The sequence below is a fragment of the Sus scrofa genome, chromosome 1 (assembly GCF_000003025.6).
Source record: "Sus scrofa isolate TJ Tabasco breed Duroc chromosome 1, Sscrofa11.1, whole genome shotgun sequence".
NCBI lineage: Eukaryota > Metazoa > Chordata > Mammalia > Artiodactyla > Suidae > Sus > Sus scrofa.
Window position 1 is genome coordinate 84,844,662 of NC_010443.5, and position 15,952 is coordinate 84,860,613.

General features: G+C 40.1%; 1 long non-coding RNA gene across 2 annotated transcripts in view; it reads left to right on the forward strand.

The window, feature by feature from the left end:
* Positions 1-15,952, forward strand: part of LOC110260709 — a 76,094-nt gene that overhangs the window by 14,749 nt on the left and 45,393 nt on the right. For both annotated transcript variants that reach the window (XR_002344049.1, XR_002344048.1), the window contains one exon: positions 4,272-4,363. This is a non-coding gene — a long non-coding RNA (uncharacterized LOC110260709). The remainder of the gene's footprint in view (positions 1-4,271; positions 4,364-15,952) is intronic.

Genomic DNA, 15,952 nt, shown 5'->3' on the forward strand with positions numbered 1-15,952 from the left:
ACAAACTGAATTTGAAGGTCTGTATATTTCCATGTCTAAAGACTTGATTCCTTTCTGTATTTCTTTATTTTAACGCTAGTTTTTAATCTACCGCATCCCTTTGTTTGTTACAAAGTGAGCCTCATGAGACCAGTGAAATAAACATCAAAATGTGTTTTTCATTTCACCCAACTACACCCTTCATTGTTTTCATCTTTGCATTTTAATTTTACTTTTAGTCTTCAAAAACGGAACAATGATACCAGATGGCACAATTCTGGTGCCATTCTTTTGTCTCTTTATGTAAAGTTAGGTAGTTGTAACCATGAGTCATTCATGCCAAAGGACTGTGGGAATCCCATGGATGGGGGGGGAGTCCCCAGTTACCACATTTTTCTTTTTTTGCTTTTTAGGGCCACACCCATGGCACATGGAAGTTCCAGGCTAGGGGTTGAATCAGAGCTACAGCTGCCAGCCTATAGCACAGCCACAGCAAGCTGGGATCCGAGCCACATCTGTGACCTACACCACAGCTCACCACAACACCGGATCCTTAACCCACTGAGCAAGGCCAGGGATCAAACTCATGACCTCATGGATACTAGTTGGATTTGTTTTCTCTGCACCGCAACAGGAACTCCAGTTCCCACTTCTTGTAATACCATCTCTTTTTTCCTTAGATTCTACTAGGCCTAATCCTGTAAATATTTTTGTTTTGTAGCAGTTCTAAAGTATTCACTGAAGGTGCCAGCTGATAATTAAGGTGCTAGCTACTATTAATGGTTGGTTATCAGCGGACTCCATTCAGTCTCTATTGTCTGTAGACTCCTGGATTTTATTCTGAATCATTGAGGACTGGTCAAGGCCAGCCTCAGACTATGGATTCTCAGAAAAATTACCTATTTTAGAGAAGTAACCTGTATTCCCCAGTGTTAAAATACAGTGTCACTGCCCTCAGGGAGCCCAAGCCAAAGGGAAACAAGGTATGAATGAAAATTTCCCACCACAAATGACAGATTCTAAGAACTTCGAGCTTCCTAAGCTTTATAGGTTTTTCCATAGTGATTTAAAGAAATATTAAACTTTTAAATGTGTTACCTAGACAGTGAAATGGGGAAGTTTTAGTGATGAAAGCTAGATGGACCTACAGATCAGAAAAACTACAAAATTCTAATAGTTCTAATTTAGGTAGTTAATAAAACATATAAAGGATAAATTATCTTAACGCTTAATTTTAGTCCCATTACAAGTTGTATTACTACAGTCTAAAACATGGTAGTACCTGTGAAACTAGTCTTGTCATTGTCTGAAGTTTCAATATGAAAATGTTAATTTTAACTCTTTTATTTTTCTAGGACTGCACCCATGGCATATGGAGGTTCCCAGGCTAGGGGACGAATCGGAGCTGTAGCTGCCAGCCACAGCTACAGCCACAGCCACAGCCACAGCCACAGCAATGTGGGGTCTGAGCCACATCTGCAACCTATACCACAGCTCATGGCAACACTAGATCCTTAACCCAATGAGCAAGGCCAGGGATTGAACTGGCATCCTCATGGATGCTAGTCAGATTCATTTTCCGCTGAGCCACGACGGGAACTCCAGTTTTAACTCTTTAATAATGAAGGATTATTAAGGATAAAGTAGCAATCATGCATGGTTATAAAACTCTTGATCAATTCCACTGTATCAAAATCTAATTCCATAGCTTGCATTAATTTTTTTTGCTTTTACAGATGTGTTGAAATAGAATTATACTTATAGGTGAATGAGCTACAGACCCAATACGTAGGTATTACTCAGAACTATCACTGCTGAATTGGTCACTATGAGAAAATGTTAAGACCTAATGTAAAAAATGAAGAAAAGCAGAATCTCAGACATCAGTCCTAGGATAAAGCTGTGGCAGGGCTGATGGAAGCTGGGAAAAATACCTAAAAACCCAGCCACTGACAGGGCTGGTCCAGAGTGCAGAATGGGCTGCCTCTGTCAGAAGAAAACAAGTCCAAGAAGGCTATACTGGTATAGCCTTCATTTCTTAGACCTGGAAGGGAATTCAGTCGCCAGAAAACCAAAAGGGTCTCTTGAGGCAGACTTTTTTTTTTTTTTTTTTTAATGAAAGCATGGTTGATTTATAATGTTGTGTTAATTTCTGGTGTACAACAAAGTGATACACATACATATATATACACACACGCGCACACACATATATATATATTCTTTTTCATATTCTTTTCCATTATGGTTTATTACAAGACACTGAAACTATTTCCCTGTGCTCTACAGTAGGCCCTCAGTTGTCTATTTTATACTTAGTAGTTTCTATCTGCTAATCTCTCCCCCCACTCCTTCCCCTTAGGTCACCATAAATTTGTCTCTATGTCTGTGAGTCTGTTTCTGATTTGTAAATAACTTCATTTGTGTTGTATTTTAGATTCCACATGTAAGGGATATCCTATGGCTGTTGTCTCTTTCTGACTTACTTCACTTTGTATGATACCCTCTAGGTCCATCCATGTTGCTGCAAATGGCACGATTTCATTCTCGCTTATGGCTGAATAGTTAACTGCGGAACTGATTTCTGCAGAATGGGTGATGGGAGCCCTGGAGCTGGGGCGGAGGCTTCAAATGGTCCTGAATGACTTCCTGATTCATGCTGTCCTGGTCACAGTCTCCTTGATTGTCTGTGGCCACATAAAATGAGGCAGCAGATGTCCCAGTAAGAAGCAGAGGGGGGGGTGTATGCAGTGAAGCGGGGGAGAGAGTATAATGCCAGACTTGCTAGTTTCAAATCCTGACATCATGACTTGGAGTGTGTTGTGATATGGGGCAAATTGCTTTGTCTATTAAAAGCTTCAATGGTCTCTCTCATCTGTGTCATGGGGGTACCAACAGCATCAGCCTTATTAAGATTGTTTTAAGAATTAAATCAGCATGTCCATGTGCGAGCATTTAACTCATTGTCAGGCAACTCTATGTAGGTTAAACTCTCAGTATTATTATTAGAGGAAAAAGCTTCTGGAATTCTCTCAAGTGAAAGAAACCATGGATAGTCAATAGATTAGAAGTTTTATAATCTACCACTTCTTTTCTGTCTCTGTAGTGATAAAAGGAAATGGCACAGAGGTAAACAGGGTAGTCAGATTGCTAGAGGCCCCAATTCTTCTCAAGCATAAAGTTAGTATGTCTGGATAAATGGCTTCTGAAGATAAGAAACTGTTTAAAATGCTCCTCTAAGGTAGGACTAACAATTGGCAATTTGGTGTTGACACATGAGCAGCTCATAATTTTATGACTAATCGGAAAGAGACGAGATAGAAAATGTGGGCAGCATAAGAATATGTGACTGGATAGGAGAGGTACTTTCTCAAAGAATGAGTATATTAGATCTGTTTCAGTTCTAAAGCTGAAAACTCCCTGCAATTTAGGTAAACTGCTTTCTTGTGGTCTCCAATTCCTTATTTCCATGTTATAGATAACAAGATAAGGCCAAAGCAATAACTGTAAAAAGCAGCCTTGTTGAGACCAGTTGCACCTCTCGGTGGTGGGGGGAGCCTGAAGCACTTCCTATAACACTTCTGAGGTTGCATTAAACCTGGGGGTGATACTGTCATGATTTATTAGTGATGCTAGTCAAGCAGAGTCAGTGCCTATAAACATACCAGAAAAATGGCCTCCTTGGGAATACATGCCCAAATTCAAATGGTAATTTCTTCACTTATTTATGAGGTTCTTATGACTTAGAATTAGTTTTTTTTTCTTTTGTCTCTACCCGCAGCATGTATAAGTTTCTAGGCCAGGGATCGAACCTACACCACAGCAGAGACCCAAGCCTCTGCAGTGACAATACCGGTACCTTAACCTGCTGTGCCACAAGGGAACTCCAGAGTGAAACATTTAAGATATCTACCTTCATGATAACTCATTTGGAAAACTGGAATAATTACCATCCATTTTTTCTTTAATTATGAGACCAGTGAAATAAAAGGGCACCAAGCAGAGACTGATGCCTATTAGTTGCTCAGGCCATGTTAAGTCCAGGAAATGCCTCCCCCCACCCACTGGCAGCCTCCAGGTTCACGAAGTGAACAGCCTCAGGCCAACTCAGACATTGGTCTGCTCAAGACTCAGTTTTGTGCCAATAGAGTCTCAGGGCATCTGTGGTAACAGCTCTGGGGATGTGGCGGCATTGTCCCCCTTCCTCATGAATCCACTTAGATGGCAAAAGAAACTGTTAACAGCATCTAACCAGGGTTCCCTTCCCTTAAATCAGTGTGCATTTTTCTTTTCAGAACAACAGAGAAGAGTCCTTGAATGATAATGATGAATGAGGATGAATCACATAACGTGATAACAGAACTCACTTGCCAGAATGGCTCTCAGGGTGAGTGCATGAGGAGGAGGGCTTAATGAGTAGTGAGGTCACCACCCCAGCCCTGTAACATGTTCCAGGGGGAGTAGATGGAGGTAGTGGGATGATTATGAGCACTGGACCCTGAAGTGAGGGGAAGCACAGGAGAACAAGGAAAGCAGAAGCACTCAGCCCATTGGGCAACGCGATGGGGAGAAAAGAGAGAGAAGGAGGGGGCCGGTGGTGGGGCAAAGAGGGAGAAAGTGGCAGAACTAAGATATCTGATGATATTTAAGAAAGGAGATAAAATTATATTTTATTTTTTATTGAAATACAGTTGATTTTCAGTGTTGTGTCAGTTATAGGTGTATAGCCAAGTGATTCAGCTATGCTGCACATACATATCTATTATTTTTCAGGTTCTTTTCCTTATAGGTTATTGAAAAATGTTGAATATAGCACCCTGTGCAATGCAGTAGGTGCTTGTTGTTTATCTATTTTATATATAGTTGTTTGTATCTGCTAATCCCAAACTACTAATTTAGCCCCACCTCTCTTTCCCCTTTGGTAACCATAAGTTTGTTTTCTATATCTGTGGGTCTGTTTCTGTTTTATAAATTAAAATTCATTTGTAATATATTTTAGATTCCACATATAAGTGATCTCATATGGCATTTGTTTTTCTCTGACTTACCTCACTTAGTATGACAATCTTTAGGTCCATCTATGTTACTGTGAATAGCATTATTCCATTCTTTTTAATGACTGAGTAATATTCAATTGTATATATGTACCACATCTTCTTTATCCAGTCCTCTGTCTATGGACATTTAGGTTGCTTCAGTGTCTTGGCTATTGTACATAGCACTATAGTCAACATTGGGCGCATGTTTCTTTTTGAAAAAATCTATAATATCCCTCTACCTCCAACCCTAATAACAACAAAGAAGAACATTTAGCCAGATATAGTCATTCTGAACTCCCTGCCATTCCCCAAGATGCCCTAGTCCTCTCTCTGCAATGTTTCCTCCCTTTCCATTCCTGGCACCTCTCTACTCATTCTTTTTGAGTCACTGGCCTATTTAAGCCTCTATGAACCACACTACCCTTGGGAGGTTTGGATGCTCTGTCTTCTGTATTGTGTGTACTTTGGTCAGGCACTGTTGTGACATATGTCTGAATGTCTCCCCAAGGGAACTGTGAGGGCCTGGGGCAGAGATGGAACTTTATTCTTTTTTGTACACCTCCCTTCACCAGCAAAGTACCTGGCATCAGTGATTAATGCAGTGCTCCACATGGAATTATTGAAATGAGAAATTAAAAAAATTGCCAAACATTTAATTCACTCAGTATTCTTCAATTTGGGTTGTAACAGCTGACTTGGCTTTTGCTTTCTCTCTCCTTCTTTCTTCTTAGACTTTTAGAATTTTTTTTTTTTAAGAAAGAAGAAAAGCTGTCTGTTTTTTTCTTTCTTCTTTTTTCTTTTCCTACCCTCCTTCCTTTCCTTCAAATGATCTATCAGTTTCTACAATGAGCGACTGTACTAGGCATAGAGAACAGATGTATGCAAGGCATCATCCTTGCCTTAAGGAAGATAATATTTTAGTTAAATTTTTTAAAAATGCACAAAAATTACCATTTCCCCCCCGCCTCCGCCCCGCCACAGGCAAGCCACAATCAGCTATTGGGCACACGAGAGAGTCACAGAGGGTATCTATGGAAAATATCCTCCAGGGGGATGAGTTTTTCAAAAAATAATCACTTATGAGGCAACAAAAGGATAATTAAAGATAACATAGCTCTAGGTAACACCACTTACCAGGGGAAGGAGGGAAAAAAGAACACATCTCATGGAGTCAACAAAGAGATTACTGATGTGACTGTAGTGAAAAGTACAAGCTGCCCATGGAGAAAAGAGGAAGAGAGGAGCAGGAGACACATGGTAAAAGATCTTTTGTCCTAGCAAATCTACCTGCCCCTCATCATAAAGGTTTTAGGGCATCTGATGGGCTGCACGGCATAGGCCTGCAAGGTCCTACACTCCTCCAACTTCTAGAAAGAAAGAAATAGCTCAGAGTGAGCAATAGATACATGAGTGGTTTAATGGATGGGGAAGCTTACATGTCTGAAGCAAGATCCTGGAGTGACGTCGGCATCTAGCTGACGGCGGGCAGGACATGGCAGCAAGCATTTCTCCTGGTCGGGGTGTCAGGGGGAGCTGATGTCAGGTGGCTCATTATTTACCAGGGAAACCAGTGAGGGGAAGTCCCTCACTGCCTCTTTGATAAGAACTGTCACTAACTGGGACAAGGGCAAGTATGTAGGAAGGTGTAGGTGAAGCAGGTGCTGGTAGAGCAGAGGATGTCCAGAGAGCAAGGGAACAGCCATATTGAGTGGCTGTACCATACAGCTTCATTTAAAGGTTTTAAGCAAAGGAGAGGTATGGTTAAATGTGCATTGGAAAGGAGCAGTCCTACCAGTGGGTGAATATGAAATGGTAGCAGGAGATTAGTGGCAAGGAGAACTGTAGGGAGGTTGTTTTCAGGAATCTAGGTAAGCAAATCAGGATGTTCTGGATGAAGCAACACTATACAGGGGCAAGGTATGTTTTAGGGAGTCATTCAAATGTATTTTCAGCAAGCTGGAGATATTCCATAGAACTATTAAAATTAAAAATAGTAAAGCTAGGAAGGTCCCATTGTGGCTCAGGGGAAATGAATCTGACTAGTACCCATGAGAATGAGGGTTTGATCCTTGGCCTCGCTCAGTGGCTTGGGATCTGGCATTGCCGTGAGCTGAGGTGTTGGTCACAGACATGGCTCTGATCCCGAGTTGCTGTGGCTGAGGTGTAGGCTGGCAGCTATAGCTCCCATTCAACCCCTAGCCTGGGAATTTCCACATGCCTCAGGTGCTGCCCTAAATAGCAAAAAAAAAAAAAAAAAAAAAAAAAAAAAAAAGTATATATATATATATATAGTAAAACTAGAGGCATTCTACTGGGGAAAGAGAAAATAGTAAATAGTAAACAGTAATAACAAATAGGGGAGGACTTCAGCAATTGCCAATATAATGATAAAAGAAGGGCAATGTTAAGAGCATCGGATACTATGGAACACTCTGGAAATGTAAAGGATTCTAGAAAGCATCTTTTAAGATTGTTGCTGTGCGTTTCCCCCCCCACCCCATCACCCGGTATCTCTTCAAGTTTCAGAGATTGTGGTCACGTCATAATTGAGGTTTGCCATTTCTCAGGCCCCCTTTTTTTCCTGTCATCTAATGCTCAATGAATGAAGAGGGAGCTTCTTTAAGTGTCATCCTGTGACTCCCTGCTGAGAAGTGAGCTCATTGTTTCCTCCTGCCCTCAGACTTCCCTTGCCTGTGTATCTCTCCCTCCCATTTTGCAGCATGCAACTTCCGGGTCTCTAAATTAGTTCTCTTCATTGACCCCCCCTTCCCCTCTTCCTCTGGGAAACTTTATCCAGATCTTAGTGATCTTTTCCTAGGATTCCTTCCCTTCCTCCATCCTACAGCTGTTCTCCTGTTTCTATCCAGGTGCGTCAAACCTCTTGTGGCACCGGGTAGGACATGCTCAAATAAAATAGAGCGCCCATTCCGATTCCTAATTGCACTGCAATTTGATTGCCGCAGCCTCCTGGCTGGTTTCGCGTGTCTTGAGTCCTGTCCCTTCATTCAGTCCTACACAAAGAGCATGAGTCATCCCCCGCAAGCTGTTTTGATCAGCTCTCTCCTCCCCTGAACCCTGCAGGAGCTGAGTTTCTGCTTACGTCAAATCAAAACTGATCATGAGTCACTCTTTATCTAACTGTCCTCCGCTTTCATCACAGCCTGATTGTTCTCTCTGCTTAATTCAGGCTGCCTGGCTGCTTCCAAGCGCATGCCCTCTCTTCTCCAGGGCATCCGCTGATCCTTCCGCCCACCTGGTGTGTTTCCTCTTCTTGGTGCCAAGGCCAGTCCCCTCGCTGCTTGCTTCAGAGCCCAGCACAGTCCTCGGAAAAGCTCTTGGGCTTCCCCCATGTTTATCTCAGTCTCTCCCAACCCAAAACTCTCACTCCACTACTTTGCTCCATCTTTAATGGTATCACTGAGCACTTTTATTCCTTGCTGTTGTAAAACACTGGAAAAAATGCTGTGAACCTGTAAGTCTTGCCCTACTCCACAGGGGTTTACCATCTAGTAGGAGACAGATACTAAAATATCTTCAAGAGTTCTGTGTCACAGTGGGTTAAGGATCCCACGTTATCACTGCAGTGGCTGGGCTCAATGCTGCAGCATGGGCTCAATCCCTTGCTCAAGAACTTTGGCATCCCCAGGCACAGCCAGAAAAAAACAAAAACAAAAACAAAACATATAACAAACAAACAAAACCAATGACATATTATCACCAGGAAGGAAGAACACTTGCTGATCACTACGCAGTAAAGGAAGACGTGCAAAGAGATTTTAACAGGGCACCTGATTTAGTTGATCAGCCCTGGAAAGGTCTTTTCTGGGAAAATGTCAAAGGATAAATAGGATCCCCTCTGTTGAAGAATTGGAGGAGGGAGTTTCCAGACTGGTTAAGGACAGAAGAGCATCCCTCCTATGGGAAGGGGCTTGGAATAGTCAGGAACCTGGGAGATGTTTGGGTGATTGCTGTCCAGGGTCTGGAAGAGCGTTCACACTTGTGTGAGCCTCACAATGTGCTGGTCATATGCTCGCAGGCCTAGGTTCACAAGGTCAGAGTCCACCCAGCCATCTTCAGCCCCCAGATCAGGGTTTTCCAAACATCTTCGATGATAAGGATTATCTGAAATATTTGTTAAAATTCAGCTTCCCGGGCTCTTTCCTTGGAAAATCTGATTGAATAGGACTATAGTAGGAACCTGGAATGTGCCAGTTACAAGAACTCCAGGTCTTTTTATCATCAGGGTTGCTTGGGATGTATCGATTTTTTACATCCTTTGAATAATTCCGAAATGGTACATAAAACAGGAAGTGACCAAATGGGGAACTGTAAATGTAGTAGGATTTCTGAAAACCCTACTATCTTTCGTTTATCTTTGTTAAAAGCAAGCATTGCTAGCTTCTATGCAGATTAACCTGTCTTTGGATGCTGATTTCATACCTCTTTGCATACAAATTTGCTCCTCGATTTGACCACAGACCAGTAGATTCCAGCACTGGCTTTCTAACAGAATCACCCCTCCACTCCAAGGTTTTGAGGTGGAGCTTGGCCTTCTCTTGCTTTGAAAAGCTTCCCAGCCCAGCCAAGCTGATTCAGACTCTAGCAGGGGTTGTCAGCCACTGCTCTGGGATGTTTGTGGAAACAGGCCGTGTGTTTTCCTTTCTTGCCACTCCTGAGTGCTACTATCAGTTCTTCGGATAGCATAGGTTGAGGAATTTGGTTGAGCAACCGATGCATCCTCACTCCCAGCTGTGTGATCACAAACTTGTAACACTCATGTGACCAATAATTGTCTACTTCTGCATGCTAAGTACCCACCGGCCCCAGAAACACAAGTGCAATGACTGTCCTGTCACTGATAAGAGCAAGGTGCCATCCAATGGGCGTGTTCTGAATGCCTAAGCTCTCTACTCTTTACTGAGGCATCATATACAACTGCTTGCATGTCTCAAGCACTGTTTTTTTTTTTTTTTTTTTTTTAAGAGTTACTTTAATGCCTATATCCCAAATGGCAAGGGGTTAGTAGTTCATGCTGAATCCTAGAGAACACGTGCAATGGGTTGGCTATATTTTACAAAATTCAGAAAGTTAGAATGAGGGAAGAAGAAATGTGTCACCTGTTAGTTCCTGGCAGGGAATGACCCTATTAATCATTGTAGGTTGAAGTGATAGGACCTAGTGCAAGAGTTGGTTAATTGTGATCACCGGAAAAAAGACCAGGTCAACAGGAAGAACTCTGTACCCTCAAGAGCAAGCAATAGTCACACTGACCAGGCAAGAGAGGGCGGTGGGAGACAGACAGAGGAAAATGGTAGGCAATTAAGAGGCTAGTGGTATTTAGAGATCCTTGGGTATAATAAGGCAGCTGGTACTGGAAATAATTTGAATCATACAGAAGAATCTTTCACTATTGGGCTGGACAAAGAGGAAAACACAACTCTGTTCAAAAATGATTTGGAACAGTAGTCAAGTTATAACATGCAGGTAATCCACAACATGGCTGGCCAGGAAACAAGACAGGCCCCAATTACCATAAGTGAGACCCACTTAGCAGAAACCTAACCAGACCCTAAAATTAAGATTTACATTTTGCCTATGTTACAAGTAGCAAGTGTTTATGCCTTAAGAGCAACTATAACTTGAGGTCAGCCCCAGTGTTTTGGACTTGATTTCCATAAATTCCTTCTGCTCATATTAAGAATGGTATCTCAAGATAGAGAATAGAGTTCAGAGCATAAATTTTATCATCAAACATCCTTAGCTGTGGAAAAAGAAGATATATGTAGGCAAAACTGAGAAAAATGGTTGGTAAGCAGTAGGTTGAGTGTTTGATATCTTGATAGCTATTTTGCAATGATTTCTAATTTCCCAACTGTGATTTTTCCATTGCTTTCTGGAAGATATCACCTTCTCTAGTCAGGACCAGTGATTGCCTACTCCTCACACACACTTTGGCTTCTGATCCAGTTCTCTGTGCCTAGAATGTTCTTCTCATCGTCATAAGTTCAATTCTAGTTCAATTCTCTTTGTAGACTCAGCAATTATCCTTCCATCTAGAAATTTCTTTCTCCTGCCAGTTCCCACGGCACTTTTCTATCAGCTTTCTCCTACTTTCACACAGAATGCATTCCGGGAAACTTGTTTAAAAAAAAAAAGTTTACTACAGATGGTAAAATTTAAATATTTACCTCACCCCTTATATAAGGTACCCTCCAAGTCTTTCTCTTCTTCACTTATCAGGTGTGTATATGGTCCATTGTCTTAATTTCATATGACATTTAATTTCATAAGTGTCTAAGCTATAATTTGAAAATTCGGGCTCACTCAGTATCTTTTCTTCAAAGACATTATTTGAATGTGAGCTCTATAATTCTTAATTTTAGTTTCTCTGCATTAAAAAAACCTTACCACTTGTTATGAAACAAAAAGTTAAAATGCAATTAAATATAATAATTGAACAAATAGGCATTGCATGCAACATTGATGAATCAGACCATTCTCTGGCATGTGTTTGCTGCAAATGCTCATGCTTTACCCTTCATCTGAAAGTTTGAATTTAGCCATTATAATATAAGAGTGACAACGTATGCTATATAATAGCACAGATTGCCCTCAAAATTAAGACCTCCCTTGCTTTATAATACCTGGTTATGGTTTTTCATTTAGGAGTGATGTTTTGGTGGTATAGTCTGGCAAATAGTGTCTGTTGGTACCAAGGGTATGCTAATCGCTATGTACCACCCTTGAATAGGTGCATTACCTTCCTTACTAGGTTGTGAATTCCTTATACCCATCGTAGCATCTAGTACAGCGATTTGTGCAAAGCAATCCAACATACATTGGTGTAGCACTTAATATTTTCCAAATAATTTCTGGAACACGATCTCCTCTTAAGATAGCAATATTACAGGGGCCTGGGTACGCTGGATGTTTGCAGGGCCTCAGGCAGAACACCTGTCTTTGCAGCTGATAAATGGAGCAAATGGAAGGATCAGGAAAGGTTGATTTGCTCACGTTCATGAATTAATAAGAGGTAAAACTGGGGCCTAAATCCAAATTGTCAAGTTCTTTTGTACCAGAGGGCTTTGATAATAACTGAATGAATGTGTGAATATTTAAGTGGTTCTCCTGGCCTCTCTGTACACTCATTAATTAACGACTTTTCCTAAGATATTTGGAACCATGTCAGAACTGTGCCTCCCCTAATGCTCAGGATTCTCAGAGTCCATCCAGGGACATGGGACACTGTTCTAGGGGCCTGATGCCAGAACTTGCTCACTTACACTGGAAGGGAGAAGAAGGAATTACAACAGAAAAAGAGAAGTCACTTGTGGAGGAGTCAAGGAAAGTCACAGTTTGGTGTCAGTGCATACACATCTATAAATTCCTAACAGGACTCAGCTAAAGTTTGGAAATAGAGAAAAAGTTGTAAGTACAGCATTTGGCATTGAAGGGTGGGAATTCACTGTGAAACAAAGCTAACCGAGCAGGTAGGAAACCTGGTACTTTTGGAGAGGGATGGCGGAGGGGTGTCTTTAAATCTCACTGCTGTAAAAAGCTCTAAGACTATGTGACATTGGCCATACATAGAAACTTTCTGTCATTCCAGTTCTTTATCTCTGAGAGAGTTTCATCTCCTTTTTGGTTTTCCTTGAGTCTTTGAGTGGAGAACAATAAGCTCTAATCTCACTGGGTCACCGCAAAATGATACAGGAGTCCTAGCACAGTTTGCCTTTCTGTGTATGTTCAGGAGGCCCCATGAGAATTGATTTCAAAATATGTAAGTCTTGATAGGAGACAAAAGCTCTTAGATTTTCTTAAATTTCTCTTCATGAAAATCTGTACCTAAGGCAGCACAGATACTCTCTGATAAATTAATTTCTTCTAAGACCTGGAGCTTTTCCAAGATAGATATTTTTTTCGCCAATGTTCTATTCAAAGGGTATTTATTCTGTTTTTGTTTTTGTTTTTGTTTTTTTTCCGGTGAAGTAAATACTTATCAATCTTCTGATTAGCTGTGGTTTGATATAGTTTGCTGGTGACATTAAAGTGAAAGATAAGGGCCTTGCCTAAAGCTATATAGGCTGGTCTTTGATAATTTGGTGACAATGGATGAATACCCATTTATAAACATTCTTTCCTCTTCAGTCAGAGACTTTAGAGAAATAATAAGTTTTTATTTTGAACTAGTATCAATAAAGACAGAAAGAAATCCTAAAATGAGAACACACTAGCATTTGAAAATGAATTCTGGGGTTAGGGAAGTTGAAAAGTACTTGTTGGACTCTATTTCAGAAGCTGAAAGAGGATTTGGCTACTGCAGACCAAGTAGGAATAAATATGACTTGTTCTTTAGAGTTATTAAAAATAGATCCTTCCTAAGAAGGATTGAAATCCAATATAGCATTAGATACTGGTAATAACTTGGGAATTCCTGAGTTTTTCCCTTGGTAGAAAATGCATTCCTCATACATCTAATGTAAAGGGAAGCTCCATGTCAGGCCTGGAAGAATGTTTTTTTTTTTTTTTTTTGTCCATTTTGTGCATAATAGTCTTTAATATGAGTTTCTCTCAACTGATGCTGGGTAGAACTCATCATATCAGAGTTGGTTGACAGAACTTTGATGACTTTCTTTGTCTTCTCTTTTCTCTCCTCTCTTGGAGATTCGTTGTAAATAAATGTTCTCAGCACTGTTTTCATCATGAAAGACCTAAGAATCATCATTGGGTTATTTTATAGGTAAGACAGACCTCCATGAAATAGCAGTCATATACTTACTTTGGAAATAGGCAGCATCCCTTAAGAGCTGATTTAGAGTGTAAGGAAACTTAACAATCAAAACCATAATGACCTCATGAGAAAACACTATCTTTGTCATAAAGTGTATCAACTACATGGACACTTCACTGATGGACTTTGTTCCTTTGGTTTTCAGAGCCTAAAATATCTTGATGCAAGTCTTATGGGCAAACACCTGTCCCAAAATGTTTAAACATTTCCAGCTTGACTTAAAGTGTGATTTGATTTGAAATAGAATATATAGTATATAATTAGTCCATAACTGAAAGAACAGCAATATGGATAATTCAAATATATCAGAATTACAACATACTCATTGGTCTCATTGACTTGAAAATTATTTTCTCTGTGCAGTGTGTATTTTCTTAACATTAAATTTATGACCGTATGTTCAGTGAATGAAACTCAAGCCAAAAATAAACCATCAGTATTTGCCCTGACAGCAACAGTAAGTAAAGCAAGGACCACCAACAGGTAATATTTCTTGCATTTATCTTTGGGCTCTGTATCACTATAGATTTAAAACACCAACATTTTTGCTCTATCTGGCTCAACTAAAGCAAGTGTGGCACTGTACTATTTATCACCCAAGAATCTGTGATTAATTTTCAAAATGACCCTGTCTACTTTTCTTGGACCGTTGTTTGCCAGATCAATATTAAAACCACATTTCCTTGGTCTTTCATGTATATGAGCATTGAAATAATCAGACCTTCACTAGGAGAGGCAGGCAAATGATTTAAAGGAAAGTGGCATGTGGTCCTGGAGCAGAGTATATGGACAGTGGGTGGAAGAAAGTTGTTGGATGGGAAGTTAGTGACAATTTGTCCTCGATTCTTCTAAGCCTTAGCCTGAGCTCATGTTGGCGGGCTGTAATAGAATATCATAGATGGATGTTATCCACTGTGTTGATTTTTTTGACACAAGGTCAGCAGAGTATTAGCTTTTGTGCTTTAGTAATAAACTTTCAGATTGTCAATGGTTTCCAAGGACTATAGCACTGTGACTTTGCATGCATCTCCTTTTGGTGTTGACTCATCCTATATCAGGAAATTCTTCCTGAAAAAACCTTGAAAAATAAGTGTCAAGAATGGTAAATAAAAGGAAAAAGATGTTTTCCTTATATCTGACTGAATTCTTTGCAACTCATACTCACTTGTTACTTGATATCTGTTTCGGTAAAGTAAAAAGATCAGCCAATGTTTTCCTCACAATAATCCTTCTTCTTCTAAATCTTGATCATGAAACTATTAATAAATAATTGATAGATTTCTGTTCCTCAAACAATCAGAATTTTGTTTTTGTTTTTCAGTCCATGTACCTATTTTTAGTCCTTTGATAAACTTTATTTATTCATCTTTCTGAACCCTTTCTAATCACTATATCCTAAAATGTTGAAAACAAAATCAAACCCATTTACGTCTGGTTTTTAGTGTCAGTTGGTTTTTACTGCTTGTAATGCAACTTAATTTTCTATAATTTTTCCAGAATATCAAACATTAATATAATGAGTCTTACTTTTAATCACTTCATTTCTAACACATTCCCAAACTGTCCTCCTGCCAAAAATAAGAAGCTGAAAAAATGAAGCCAGGTCCATCTTTGTTTCTGCTAAAATATGTCATTTTATCTCAAGACAATTATCCTTTTCTATGGTATGGAACATTGGGAAACAATTCTTTCGTTTCTAGGAGTCAGAAAAGGCAGTACATAAAATGTACAGAAAAAGTTCACTCTAGAATTATATTTGTTTCAGCTTAATAATAGAGTTAATCATCTAGTTAGCAAATATATACTTTATGCTCACTGCAATACAAAAAAATGCTGTCAGAGTTCCTGTCATGGCTCAGCAGAAATGAATCTGACTAGTATCCTTGAGGACACAGGTTCAATCCCTGGCCTCACTCAGTGGGTCAAGGATCTTGTGTTGCTGTGAGCTGTGGTGTAGGTCACAGACATGACTTGGATCTGGCATTGCTGTGGCTGTGGTGTAGGCCGGAGGCTATAGTTCTGATTTGACCCCTAGCCTGGGAACCTGCATATGCTGTTGGTGTGGCCCTAAAAAGACAAAAAAAAGTATATATAAAAAATGCTTTCAAGATATCACAATTATTTAAATTCTGCTTCTCTTTGAGGA